Source organism: Petaurus breviceps, unplaced genomic scaffold (genome assembly GCF_028583685.1).
Source record: "Petaurus breviceps papuanus isolate PSGF00001 unplaced genomic scaffold, PetGlider_PUasm1.0 90650, whole genome shotgun sequence".
NCBI lineage: Eukaryota > Metazoa > Chordata > Mammalia > Diprotodontia > Petauridae > Petaurus > Petaurus breviceps.
In genome coordinates this window covers 2,920,763-2,933,852 of record NW_027187299.1, presented here as the reverse complement: position 1 = coordinate 2,933,852, position 13,090 = coordinate 2,920,763, and the positions used below count along the sequence as shown (strand labels likewise).

Sequence of the window (13,090 nt, the reverse complement as noted above, 5' to 3'; positions counted from 1 at the left end):
TTAATCCTCAAAACAATTCTTCATTTGTTATCATATCTGCTAATAGCTCCCCACTAGAAACTAACGTGGCAAATTGTTTGTGGGAGTCTTCAACATAAGATGTAACTCCCCTCACTTTTAACTTTATTAGCCACTTGATACCCACACCTCAATTCTTGCCCTTATCTTACTCCCTTTTTGACCTGTCTTTATACCTTCTTGGTTAGTTTACCAACCCTTCTCTTCCTTTTCCTTTTATTTCTCCAGTCTTTTTTTTTAATGTTATTTCTCTTTCCTTAGCATATTCATTTCCTTTTGCTCCTCTTCCTTCTCATTCCTAGGTCCTGCTTGAGTTCCTCTCAATTTCTTCTTCAGTTCAAGTCCTTCTAAATTTTCTCTTCCCACTTGCAATCTCTAGTCATCTTCACAATTAGAGAACCCTCCAAATTTCCATGATCCCTTCTTCTTTTCCATGCCAAGTCATTTTCTTTCTCTTTCTCCCATACAACTCTTTCCCCCCGAAGCCAAAAGTAGAATTCCTTTGACATACCTATGAAATACGGAATGAAGTTAAGGGCATGAATATTTCTTTATAGCTCTGTGTTAAAATTGTATTTTGTTCTGGTCCTGATGACCACTCCATCTTTTCTAGTCTGCATAGGGGCCACATGGGCAGCTAGGTGGCACAAATACTAGAGTGCCAGACCTGGAGTCATGAAGAATCATCTTCATGAGTTGAAATCTGATCTCAAACAATTACTAGCTGTGTGACCCTGGGCAAGTCACTTAACTCTGTTTGCCTCAGTTTCTCATCTTTAAAATGAGCTAGAGAAGGAAATGACTAAGCACTCCACTATCTGCCAGAAAACTCCCCCCACTACCAAAAAAAAATAGGGCCATGAAGAGTCAAACATAACTGAAATGACTGAACAACAACATAAGTAAATATTTCTCCTTGCTTAAGTAAGATGATTCCTATGAGCACTAATGATACTTCCAGAAAAAATTTCAGATGGCAAAGAGGAACCTGAAAGTCATGTATAAACTGTCCCAAAGATCAAAGGAGCGCAATTTACAAATGGAATTGCATATTAGCCAAAATTCACATCCTGGTGATATGTGCTGAATTAGCAGAAGCCACGTTAGCAGTCTGTCAGGGTCTTCTAGTCCTGTGATATGTAAATTTCTGACAAATTCCAGGCATCTGCAGTAAGATCAGCAGAACACCAAAAGGTGCTGATGATTACAAAATGATGTGGAGATGTTAACTTTGAAGTTTTACTGATAACCCTGAAACGAGTTGGATATGTTTAATGAACTAACTCCAAAGTTGCATAAAATAGGGTTTGGTCTTACACACACACACACACACACACACACACACACACACACACACCCTATAAAAATGAGACTTCAAACACCTCCATCCCCAGAAGGAGTAGAGGGGGCATCTTCCATCTCCATTGGGTCCATGTTGCCTAGAGCTCCCAACTCTATTCCATGACTACCAGAGGAAATATTCTCTGCTTTTCCTCTCCATCCTCTTCCTCACACTGCCTTCCTTCTTTCAGCACCCTATCCCCTGTTCCCATACTGTATATTCTGTGAACCCTTTGCTACTTGTCTCTTGTCTTTATGTGCTTTTTGCCCCCATACATTTTGTGCTTAATTAAAATGTGATTGTCACCCTTTATCCACCATCAGTCATGGTCTTTCCCCAGTATCCAAAGAACTAGGTTGCCTGCCCCCATTTTATAATTTTTTAAACTAGTTACCAATTCAAGTTCCATGCAATTTTCTTTACAGTCACTTCCTAAGTGATCAGAAACCATTAAATATATATGTACATATCTGTGTATGTACATAAGTGTATATGCATATGTATGTATATTCTGAAATTTTACCTGAGTTGATGTCCAGATCGTTAGCTCATTGTATGAAATGACTTTCTCCTCCCTTTGAAAGTAAGAGCTTGTCCTTTGTTCCCAGACAACATTTCCATTTCAGGATTCTTTGAAAATTCCTGGCAACATCAGTTGAGGAACAAATTGTGATATATGAATATTACTGTGTCATGTAGTTAATAAACACAAGGATTTGGGGGTGCATGGAAAGGTTTAGAGGAACTGATATAGAGTGAAGCTAAGCAGAAAAACAATATAGATAATGACTATAACAATGTAAATGGGAAGAATAAAAAACTGAAATTGAATGTGGTATAAAGATCATAACCAAACTTGGTGCCAGGAAAGAGTTGAGAAAATGCACCTCCCTTTATTCTTTACAGAAGTAAGGGACCCTGGGTTTGCAATACTGAATATACTGCCAGCTATGGTTGACATATTGGTTAGCTTTGCTAAAGTAATTTTTTTCTCTTTTTTAAATTCTTTATTAGAGGAGGTGGCTCAATGGGTAAAGATCTATTTGAAAATGAATATGATGCAAAAACAAAGTGTATCAATAAAACTTTTAAAAAGCACTATGCAAACTTTGAAAAAGAGAGAGAAAATTTTTGGATTCAGGTAAGCAATCATTTCCACCAGTTCTTTCAGGCTCTTAGAATGCAATACATGTGGACCATATGTCTATGCAAGAATTCAGCTCCCTGTTAATAATTTTAATCCTATCCTTTCTGATCTAAAGATTGTTCTTCCTGATAGAGAAAATAGAACTCAACAGGAGCTGACACCTCTATCTTCACTCTATTTACCTTTCTTTTTGTCCCTACCTAGCAGGGCTTCATATAACATCCTTGATGAAGATTTGTCCCCTATATATTTTAACCCTGCCCCCTCTAATTCAATTAAGCATTTATTATAAGCTCATTCTGAGCTTCATCCATCATGAAATTATGGACTGTTTGTATTCATTCTCAGCCAAGGCTTTTACATGTCTTGTATTTGTCCTTTAAAATTCTGAAGTTATTGATAATCTCCTGGTTTGCTCACATTGGTCTCTTTAGGCACTTACCTTTTTCTGCATAGTCAAAATAATCTTTAATGTTATCACCAGAATATTTTTCTCTAGAGACTTCATGCGTGATGAATCTTTGCATAAGACTTTGCATGAGGGAGGGGCTAAGATTTTCCTGTCTCAGTATATATATTTTTTTGGCTATCCATCACATGTACTGCCATAGATTGGCTCTCTTGGATCCTGACTGAGGGAAATCAGCCTGGCTATCTGCTGAAGAATCAAAGGCATCAGTATTGTTTACTATTAATCAATAAACATTTCTTAAGTGCCTACTATGTGCCAGGCAATCACCCACTACGCATCAGGCACTGTGCTGAGTTCTAGATGGTCAGTTTTTCCCACTAACTAAATTACACCTCATTGTAACTCTAGGCACCAAGGTTTCACCAGTTCTTTAATAAAATCCTCAGTGAAAGCACTCTTCTGTAATATAAAGGACAATGATCTAGGACCTCAGAGGTGCCTAGATGTTAACATGTAGTTCTTACAGCCAGCTCCCTTTAGGGAATGTGTGTGGGTTTAAAGATTGAAGAGAGGGAGGAATACATCATTACACTCTGCTGCATAAAACAATTTGCTTTTGCTTTATAAATGGCATTCCTTTATTGCAATTTCCTACCAAGCTTGGCGTATAAAGGAACTGAAATCATTTTAGAATTAAATGAACAGCTCCTGAGATGCCCATTAACCTTGTCAGCTGGAGGTAATTATTATATTTTTCAACTTAAAAAAAAGCTGAAAAAATGTGAAGCAAAATCTGAGTTGAGATTTTGCTTCAGGTTTTACTTGTGGAAGTTTTGATGAAAAGGAAACATAATTACAATTAACACCAACATATTGCTTATTATTATTATTATTATTATTTGTGTGTACATGCCTGAGGCATACAGTGGTTGGTCTTGGAAGTCAAAAGGCTGAATTGTTAATAACACCTTGACTACAAAAAGATTAAGAGAAAACCATTTCTTTTCTTCTTTTGGCTTAGAGCATTCAGAACATTTTAATTGACATAAATTTTCAAAAGGAGCCCAGGAAAGGGGCCAGACAAGCCACTCATTACTCTCTAGATAAGAGCAGAGGAGGCAGCAAAGTACTCCAGTCTAGCAGAGAGGGGTCAGCAGTATCATTAGCTCTGACACGTTGTGGGGCCAAATAATACTGATGGCACCTACCCACAGGCCTAAGAATGACAGCAGTTGCAAAAGGAGGAAGAGAAGGTCAGGAGGAAAGAAGGAAAAGGGGAGGAGAGGGAATGAATTGGAGAGGAAGGAAAAAGGAAGGAGGAAAAGAACAAAATCAATGTTAAGAAGGTCATCTACTGCTTCAGGGCCATTGAGTTGTGTGAATGCTTTATGAGCTTGGGGAAATGAATGAACTAGAGCTCTTCTTACTTAATGTCCTTTTTTCCCCATTTTCTTTTAAGTCTCAGGTCTGTGAATATGGATTTCTAGTTTATAGGAAATAATCTTGTTTCCTGTAAAAATGGAATTCAATTAATGGTTATTTATCATCCATATCATTATTAGCAATAATGATAAATATGTACTAATAGCCAACACTTATTTAGCACTTCAGGGTTTTAAAGCTTTAAGGGCATTATCTCTCATGATCTGTACCTTAACTCGCCCCATCGCCCACAAGAGTCCTACCTCCACAGGCCATGACCTTGAAAGCCCTCTGATTATAACTTTCTAGACTTCCTTTTCTCCTTGTGACCCTCCTCTATCCTCCCTTTTCCCAACAGTTCTCAATCATCCCACACCTCTTTGCTGTCCCAGGCCATTGTCCCTCCTCGGGTTTTACTTTCCTCTCTTCAAAAGCTTGGCCTTTTTTTTAAATAGTTCAGCTTTACACTGTTCTTTACTCTTGTTATGTCTCTTGCCTCAGTCTTTTGTCACTCATCTTTCTGAACCTGAACCCTGGATTACTCCCCACTATCTCCTTTTTTTCCCCTTCCACTTATGCTGCTGAAGGCCACTGAAAGTTGTGCAACTGGACTGCTTGGTTCCCCTATAAATTTATGTCAATCTCAAACGGGCCCTGTCGACATCTTAAAAGGTTTGGTTAAAGGAGACAAGCAAATAATGATATACAGTTACAGAGTTTATTTCCCAAAGCTAGCAGTAACTTTCGAAAGGAGCCAGGAGTTAAGTCCTGATCCAGAACAGATGAATCAGGAGGTTATTTTTATACATTTTAGAACTATCCCAATTCAGGATGACCATGTCACAAAACTTTATGACTTCCATTTGTTGCCATCTATATGTGAAAAAGAGTTCCTTGGATGTAAATGAAAATTGACAACAAAGGGAGCAGGCTCTATTTACATTTTATGGTCTCATGATGTTTGTTTTTCTCTCATATGGTGTAAGTCTAGATAAAGGGAATCTCACCTCTGGTCTTTGAAGTTGCTAACACAGGGAAAAGCATTTTTAGATCAACCAAAGCAGTTTGTTTGATTAATTCAGACTTTGGCCAAAATATGATATTAAATGATTATCAGCCCTTAAGAGACAGCTAGATGGTTCAGTGGAAAAAACACTGTGCTTGGAGTCAGGAAGACCTGAGTTCCAATCCAGCCTCAGACACTTACTAATAACCTTGAGCAAATCACTTAACCTCTATTCTCACAGGAGGCAGCTAGGTGGTTAAAATCTGGCCTCAGGCACTTACTAGCTGTGTGACCCTGGACAAGTCATTTAAGTTGTTTGCCTTAATTCACAGGAAAAGGAAATTGCAAACCTCTCTAGTATCTTTGCCAAGAAAACCTCATGGGCAGTATGGTCCACAGGGTAACAATATGTCAGAAACTCCTAAACGACAGAATAACAAATGGACTCGTTGCTAGGTACCAATCCTTTGACTTTTCACTGATTTGACTTTCTAGCTTACTCTTCACAGTGTTTGCTTTCTTCTCAAATCAAGTGTATTATCTCCAACCCCCACTCCTTACCCCATTAAGAGGACCTGGCCTCCTACTTCCCTGAAAAAATTAAGACCAACTCTTGAAAGTGTCCTTTTATCCCCAAATCTACATTTTAAATAACCTCAGCATCACCCTCACTTTCTCCATCTTTGTTCCATACTGCCTCAGAAGAGATGGCCCTTTTTGACAAGACTAATGACTCTACTTAAGACATTTGAGCTCTTCTCCTCCATTCTCCCCTGAGATCTTGATCATTTTATTCTTCCATATTCACCTCAATTTTCTTTCATTTGTTCAATTTATGACTTTTGTTTTTATATCCCATTCATTTATGAATTTGATGCATGGATTTCCCCCCCTTCTTTGCAAGAAACTTTCCCCCCCAATTTTCATTCTCTCCTTATGCAGTGGTTCCTTCTCTTCTGTTTATAAATATGATCATATTCTTTTCATCCTTAAAAAAAAACCCAAATCCCAAACTCTTAACTTAATCCTACCATCCTCTCAAGCTGGTTTCTTGTATTTCTCTTCCTTTTCACAGCTAAACTTCTAGAAAAAGCTGTGTTCACTTGTTGCCTTCATGTTCTTCCCCCCATCCCTATCTTCACTTGCTTTCCCTCCTGGTGACTTAGCTTTCAATTTTATCATTGAATTGTAATTGCTCTCTCCAAAGTTACCAGTGACCTCTTAATTGCCAAATTTGATGACCTTTTCTCAGTCCTTATCCTTCTTATATTCTCTGCACTATTGGTACTTTTGCCTACTCCCTAATATTAGATATTTCTAGGTCTGAGTTTTCATGACATTGTTCTTTCCCAGGTTTCCACTCTTTCTCAGTCGATTTTGCTGGATCATCATCCATTCTCCATCTCCTTTGCATAGATTTGCCCCAGAGCTGCACCATTAATCCTTTTATCTTCTCCATCTAAACTCTATTTCTTGGTGGCATTATTAACTTACAAGGTTCAACTATGATATGTGTGTATGTATGTACGTACGTATGTATACACTTCTATGTGTGTGTATATATATAAATACATACTCATACATATAGATAGCTACACACACACATATATACACACATATATATGATCCAGATCTATATATCCAACTCTGTTCTTTCTCTTAAGCTCCAGTTCCTGCCAACAACTTCCTATCAGATATCTCCAACTGGATGGTCTAAAAGCATCTCATATTCAACATATCTGAACATATCTTTTTCCACTAGACTCTCAGAGTCCAGTTCTGTGCTACACACTCCCTCCATTATAGACTTATTTTAACTCAATACAACTTGGGACAAAAAAAATTAGAGGAAGAGGAAGAAGAAGAAATAATTGTTACATTCTTTGATGAATCTATGTTTATTGGATTGATGACACTTACATGTTGGAAACAAAACTGAGTGCCAAATTGTCGGTTCTGAAAAAATGGACAATAAGGAATACAGAGAAAAGAGACTGATCAGTCTGAGATGGAATTTTGTGAGAAGACTCTCTAAAGAAAGAGTTATTTGGTACTGGACTGAATTAAATGGGTTCTAAGGGAGAAAAACAAGGATAACAGAGGTAGAGAAGAAGAAAGAAAAAGAAAATGAGGTATTGCATACCAGTTATGTGAAACCTTGATTGGTGAGAGTCCCCTGAGCTATCTAAGGCACAACAGTCATCATCTTGTTATTGACGTCTGCCTTCACACCCTTTTTCCAATTATAACTCTGAGACAAATAATAAATCAACACATTATTAGAAAGTACATGCCATGAGGGCAGCTAGGTGGTGCAGTGAATAGAGCACTGGCCCTGGAGGACCTGAGTTCAAATCCGACCTCAAACGCTTGACACACTTACTAACCATGTGACTTTAGGCAAGTCACTTAACCCCAATTGCCCTCCAAAAAGAAAAAAAAAAGTACATGCCAATCAACTGTCTGGTGACATTACTCAGCATCCAGAAGCTAGCTGGTATAGTTGATAGAATTCTAGACTTGAATATAGAAAGAGTTGTTTGAATTTTGTCTCAGAACCTTACTAGGTAGGTGTCAAGTTTCCTTTAGCTTCAATTCCTTCACGTATAAAATGCTGAAAACAAAAAGAATTTTCTTTACAAGGTTATTGTCAGGAGAAAATGAGATAAGATCTATACATTTAATTTAATTTAATTTACAAACCTGAAAGTACTATGTGAATGTTAGCTACTATTATTATTATTACTTCCTAGGTAAAAACACCATCTCTGGTCACCATTTCCCGATATACGATTATCTACTCTATATACTTCCTTCTCTTATTAGAGTACAAGACTCTCAAAGGCAGAAACTATCTAGGTTTTTGTCTTTATTTCCCTAGTGCTTAACACAGAACCTGGTACATAGTAAGCATTTAATAAATGCATTTTCATTCGTTCAATCACCATGTGCAGTTTATAGTGTCAAGCATGATGGGGGAGGCAGAGGAAAGTTTAACTTAAGTCTCTCCTCTAAGAAACTATAGGTGAAAATGAAAAAAGAAAAGCTGGATGTTGTATATACTCTTTTTCACAATTGTTCTTTCAAACAGCTTTGAAGCAATAATAAACTATGTTATTTTGGGGACAATCACTTAATTGATTGCATCTTTGTTTCTTCATCAATAAAGTGAGATCACTGATATTTCCTGTGTCTTCATTTGACTTGGGAGTGTATTGCAGAGTGAAAAGATGGTTTAACTTCAAAGAAGAAAAAAACATAAGAGCAATATTGTCTCATTTATCCTCAGGTCACAGCTATCAGGCAACCTCAAGTTTTTAGAAGTCAGAAGTAAGAAAAGGAAAAAGTCTTTTAGCACGCATGTTTTGCATAGTGAGATTTGTAATAAATATTTGGTGAATTAAATTGAGTGGCACTAATTATCATAAAGTCCATAAACTAAAGGCCATGTGCTTTCTTTCATAGGGGAGCCCATGAGACACCTAGTGCCAATTTGCCCTATTTTGCATATAATTTTTTTTAAATTGGTTAATTCTCAGAACACAGGAAATTAGATAGTTATAGTAGTTGATCAGAAAGAAAGAAAGAGAGAGAGAAAAGGAGAGAGCTATTTCTTCTTGATATTAATGAAAGCTTATTTTAATAATGGCAACTAGGTTGGTGTAGTGGACAGAGGGAGGAACTTGTATTGTAAGCTCCTTGGGGGCAAGAACTATCTTATGCCTTTCTTTAGTTACTTATTACATGCCTGGCACATAGCAACCAATTATTGGCTAATTTGAAGTCAAGTAGACCTAAGATTAAATCTTGTTTCAGACAGTTACTAGCCATGTGTTTCCTAATCTCTTAGCCTCAGTTTCCTCACCCACAAAATGGGCAACATAATAGCACCTACTTGTCAAGATTGTTATGGTAATCACAGGAGCCCCAATATGTAAAGTGATCTGCAAACCTTAAAACATTATATCAGTGTTAGCTTTCACTATCAGTATTATTGTTGTTAAGTAGTTCATATTTATATGCTTTGCAATTTAAAAACCATTTTCCTCACAACACCCTGTGACTTAGGTAGTACCTGTATCATTACCTGTATCATTCCATTTTGGAGGAAACCAAACCCAGAGAGAATAAATGACTTCCCTAAAGTCACACATTTAATAAATGGTGGAGCTAGGACTCATGCATAGGTCAAATTATTCCAAGTCCATTGCTTTTTCCATAACATACTTAGGTCAGGAAGGAAGGAGGTGCATAGAGTTCTGAACCTGGAGTCAGAAAGACCCAAGTTTGAATCCTGCCTCAGACATTGACCTAGCTCTATGACCCTGGGCAAATCATTTAATCTTTCTCAGCCTCAGTTTTTTCATCTGCAAAATGGGGATAATAATAGTACCAACCTCTCAGAGTTGTTATAGATTAAATCAAATGAGATAACATATGGAAAGCATTTTACAAATCTCAAAGCATAATATAAAAGCTAGTTGCTGCTGCTACTACTAGTATTACTACTACTGCTACTACTACTACTACTGCTACTACCACTACTACTACTACCACCATCACCACCACCATTACTACTACTACTACCACTACTATTAGAAGACATATGTAAAAAACAAAACAACAACAAAAACCAGCATCTTGGAGTCATTTAGTTTCAGGTCAGTAGCTCTGTAAATTTAAGTGGTCATTGGAGCATCACTAAATTAGAGTATAGTTCACCTAGGCTAGGTAAAAAATCTAATGCAGCAGCAAGAGCCCAGCCCTGCATTTGGAGCCAGACCAGTTTCTGTGACATACAAGTACTGTGACCTGAGGTGAGCCACTTACCCTCATTAGGATTTAGTTTTTCTCTTCTGTAAAATGAGGGAGTTGACCTAGATAACCTCTATGGTTCCTTCCAGCTCTAAACTTACCAACCATTATCCTGAGTCCATAATAGAATGCCCTGGGCAATCACCTAGTATGTAAGCACCTGCCACTTGCCAGGTACTATGCCAATTGCCGGGTATACAAAGAAAAGTAAAGTCAAGTCCCTGCTCTCAAGGAGCTCGCAATCTAATAGGGGAGACAACATGCAAACAAATGCTTGTACTGTGTACAAACAAGCTCCATATGGGATAAATTGGAAATAGTCAACAGAGGGAAGGCACTAGAATTAAGGGAAGCTGACTTGGAGAGATTGAACTGATCCATGCTAGTCTTTAAGGACAAATTTAGGGAAAGCATGGGGGTGGAGTTGCTGTTCAGTCATTTCAGTTGTTTCTGACTCTTCATGTACCCATCTGGGGTTTTCTTGGCCTGGAGTGGTTGGCCACTGCCTTCTCCAGCTCTTTTTACAGATGTGGAAACCGAGGCAAACAAGATTAAGTGACTTGCCTAGGGGCACACAATTAATGTGTCTAAGGGCAGAATTGAATTCACGAAGATGTCTTCCTGACTCTAGGACCAGTACTTTATCAGCTGGGGCAGGAAAAGGTAAATGGATAAAGGTAATCAGAATACTACATTGGGGTCAAACTAGATAGTCCTCTGATGTCAACAAATCCAGAAGGCTAGAAAAGAGTCATGAAATGTGAATTGGTACAGTGGACAAAGCTAGATGACTTTTGCCAAATTAGTATCGTCATGGAGACAAATAATACTATAGAGAGAACAATATTTGGTATTTTTGTAATAGAGTTTATCTCACACAAAGTCACCATTGAACACTGTGTTCCCTTATGTAAGTGGCACACTAATCGTGTCCCCAATACATTTGACTGTGTTGGCACTGCTGTGGATCCAAACAATAAAGGTGACACAAAGTTATCGAGAAAATATTAAAGTTTATTATACATTGTTTAACAAATCAGAGGGATGCATAATAGATCATAGACTTTCACCCCCCAAATTGCTACTTTTTTGAAGTTCTGACATTTGAAGAAATAGCCCTCAGCTACCTGCATAATCTATTTATGTGGAACAGCTCATTCCTCACCAAAGCAGGTAAAAAAAATATCTATTAACTTTTCTTCCCATTATTCTTCACACAGTACAACTTCTTTGTTTTGTTTTTCAAATGTTTTCTGTCTTCGTTTTCCTTTTCCTAAATGTACAAGAAAATCTTCCTTTCATCATTTAAACATTGTTCTCTTTGTCTTTTATCAAAAGGATGGCAAAACAAATACTTTTTATATAAACATTGTGACTCCAAAAACAGATTATCAGATATATTTGGTGCATTTTAAAATAGATTTCACTTATTAGTTTTATTGAATTATCATACACAGTAAGCATTTAATAGTTTTTTTTATTTATTGATTATGAGGCAGGTAGGTGACACAGTGGATAGAGTGCTGAAACTGAAGTCAAGAAGACCTGTATTCAAATTTGGCCTTAGATACTTACTTGCTGTGTCACCCCCGATAGGTCATTTAAACTTAAACCATAAAATGGGGATATCAATAGCACCTACCTTCTAAAGTTGTTGTGAAGATCAAATGACATATTAATTGTAAAGTGCTTCATGCAATACCCAGCATGTTGAAGGCTTGTTCCCATCCATCCATCCATCCATCCATCCATCCATCCATCCATCCATCCATCCTTCCATCCATTCAAGTCATTGTGGTTCTCTAAGTTGTTCCCTGTAGCATATAAGAAAGAGATCACAGCTTATCATTGAGGAGATATTTCCCTAGAGTCTATGACTTACAGAAAACTTTGAAGACTTGTTGATTTACATCTCCTAGTGATTAGGAACCCTTCTTCAGCCGGGGATAATTCAAGCAAAGGTTTGGGAAAGGTAATGGAGGTAGCTCTTGACCCAGACTTAGAAAACTGGTTACCTCTGATGATAATATATGAGATACAGCTAATCTGGATTATAATGTAATTAAAACCAAACCAGATCATTTTTAGCAGTCTGTGACTAGGCCTCAAATTAAAACCAATTGGTTTCAATAAACCAGCCTTGGTTTATTATAAATAAACACTTGGGTTTAGTATTGCTGGTTTAATTAGCTATCCAAGGGAGTTTAAATTAGCTCAGAGTACACTATCTGAGCTTGCCAATGGGGGGCACTCAAAGTCTACAAACATTACCAATGTGATGGCATTGCTTTTATATGTTTGGGACTAGTGTCCAATTTAATCTAGGACAAGGATGAGAGTTATGAAAAAATGTTTTGTTGTTAAATTTCAATATAACTGCTTCCTTCATAATCTTTTGTGTTTTATTTTGCACACATAAAAATCATTATACTGAGAAGGCCTCTGTAGCTTTCACTAAGCTGCCAAAGGGGTCCATTACACTAAAAGATTAAGAATTTATGATCTAGGAAATGAAATAAGATATTACATTTTAAAACATTAAATCTGATATATAGGTATGTGTGTATATTATATATGTCGGTATATCTGTCTATACAGTCATATATGTTCCAGGATCCCCATCCTTTTGAGAATTCTAATTTTTATCACTTCCAATGGCAATGTAGATTTAGATACTAACAATGCTGTGATTACACAATTTTTTGTTCATTCAAAAATATCAAAAAGAAGTTGGATCAGGGTGTCTAGGTGGCGCAGTGGATAAAGCACAGGCCCTGGAGTCAGGAAGACCTGAGTTCAAATTCGGTCTTAGACACTTAACACAAAAACTAGCTGTGTGACCTTGGGCAAGTCAATTAACCCCAACTGCCCTCCAAAAAGCGAAGAAGAAGAAGAAGAAGAAGAAGAAGAAGAAGAAGAAGAAGAAGA

The 13,090-nt window shown here is 37.3% G+C and overlaps 1 long non-coding RNA gene across 1 annotated transcript in view; it reads right to left on the bottom strand.

Moving 5' to 3' along the window:
- Positions 1 to 283: 283 nt before the first annotated feature.
- LOC138143586 (uncharacterized) overlaps positions 284 to 13,090 on the bottom strand; it is a 119,504-nt gene continuing 106,697 nt past the window's right edge. The window contains exons 3-5 of the long non-coding RNA XR_011163737.1: positions 11,805 to 11,976; positions 1,884 to 2,002; positions 284 to 529 (exon numbers count right to left, since the gene is read on the bottom strand). This is a non-coding gene — a long non-coding RNA (uncharacterized lncRNA). The remainder of the gene's footprint in view (positions 530 to 1,883; positions 2,003 to 11,804; positions 11,977 to 13,090) is intronic.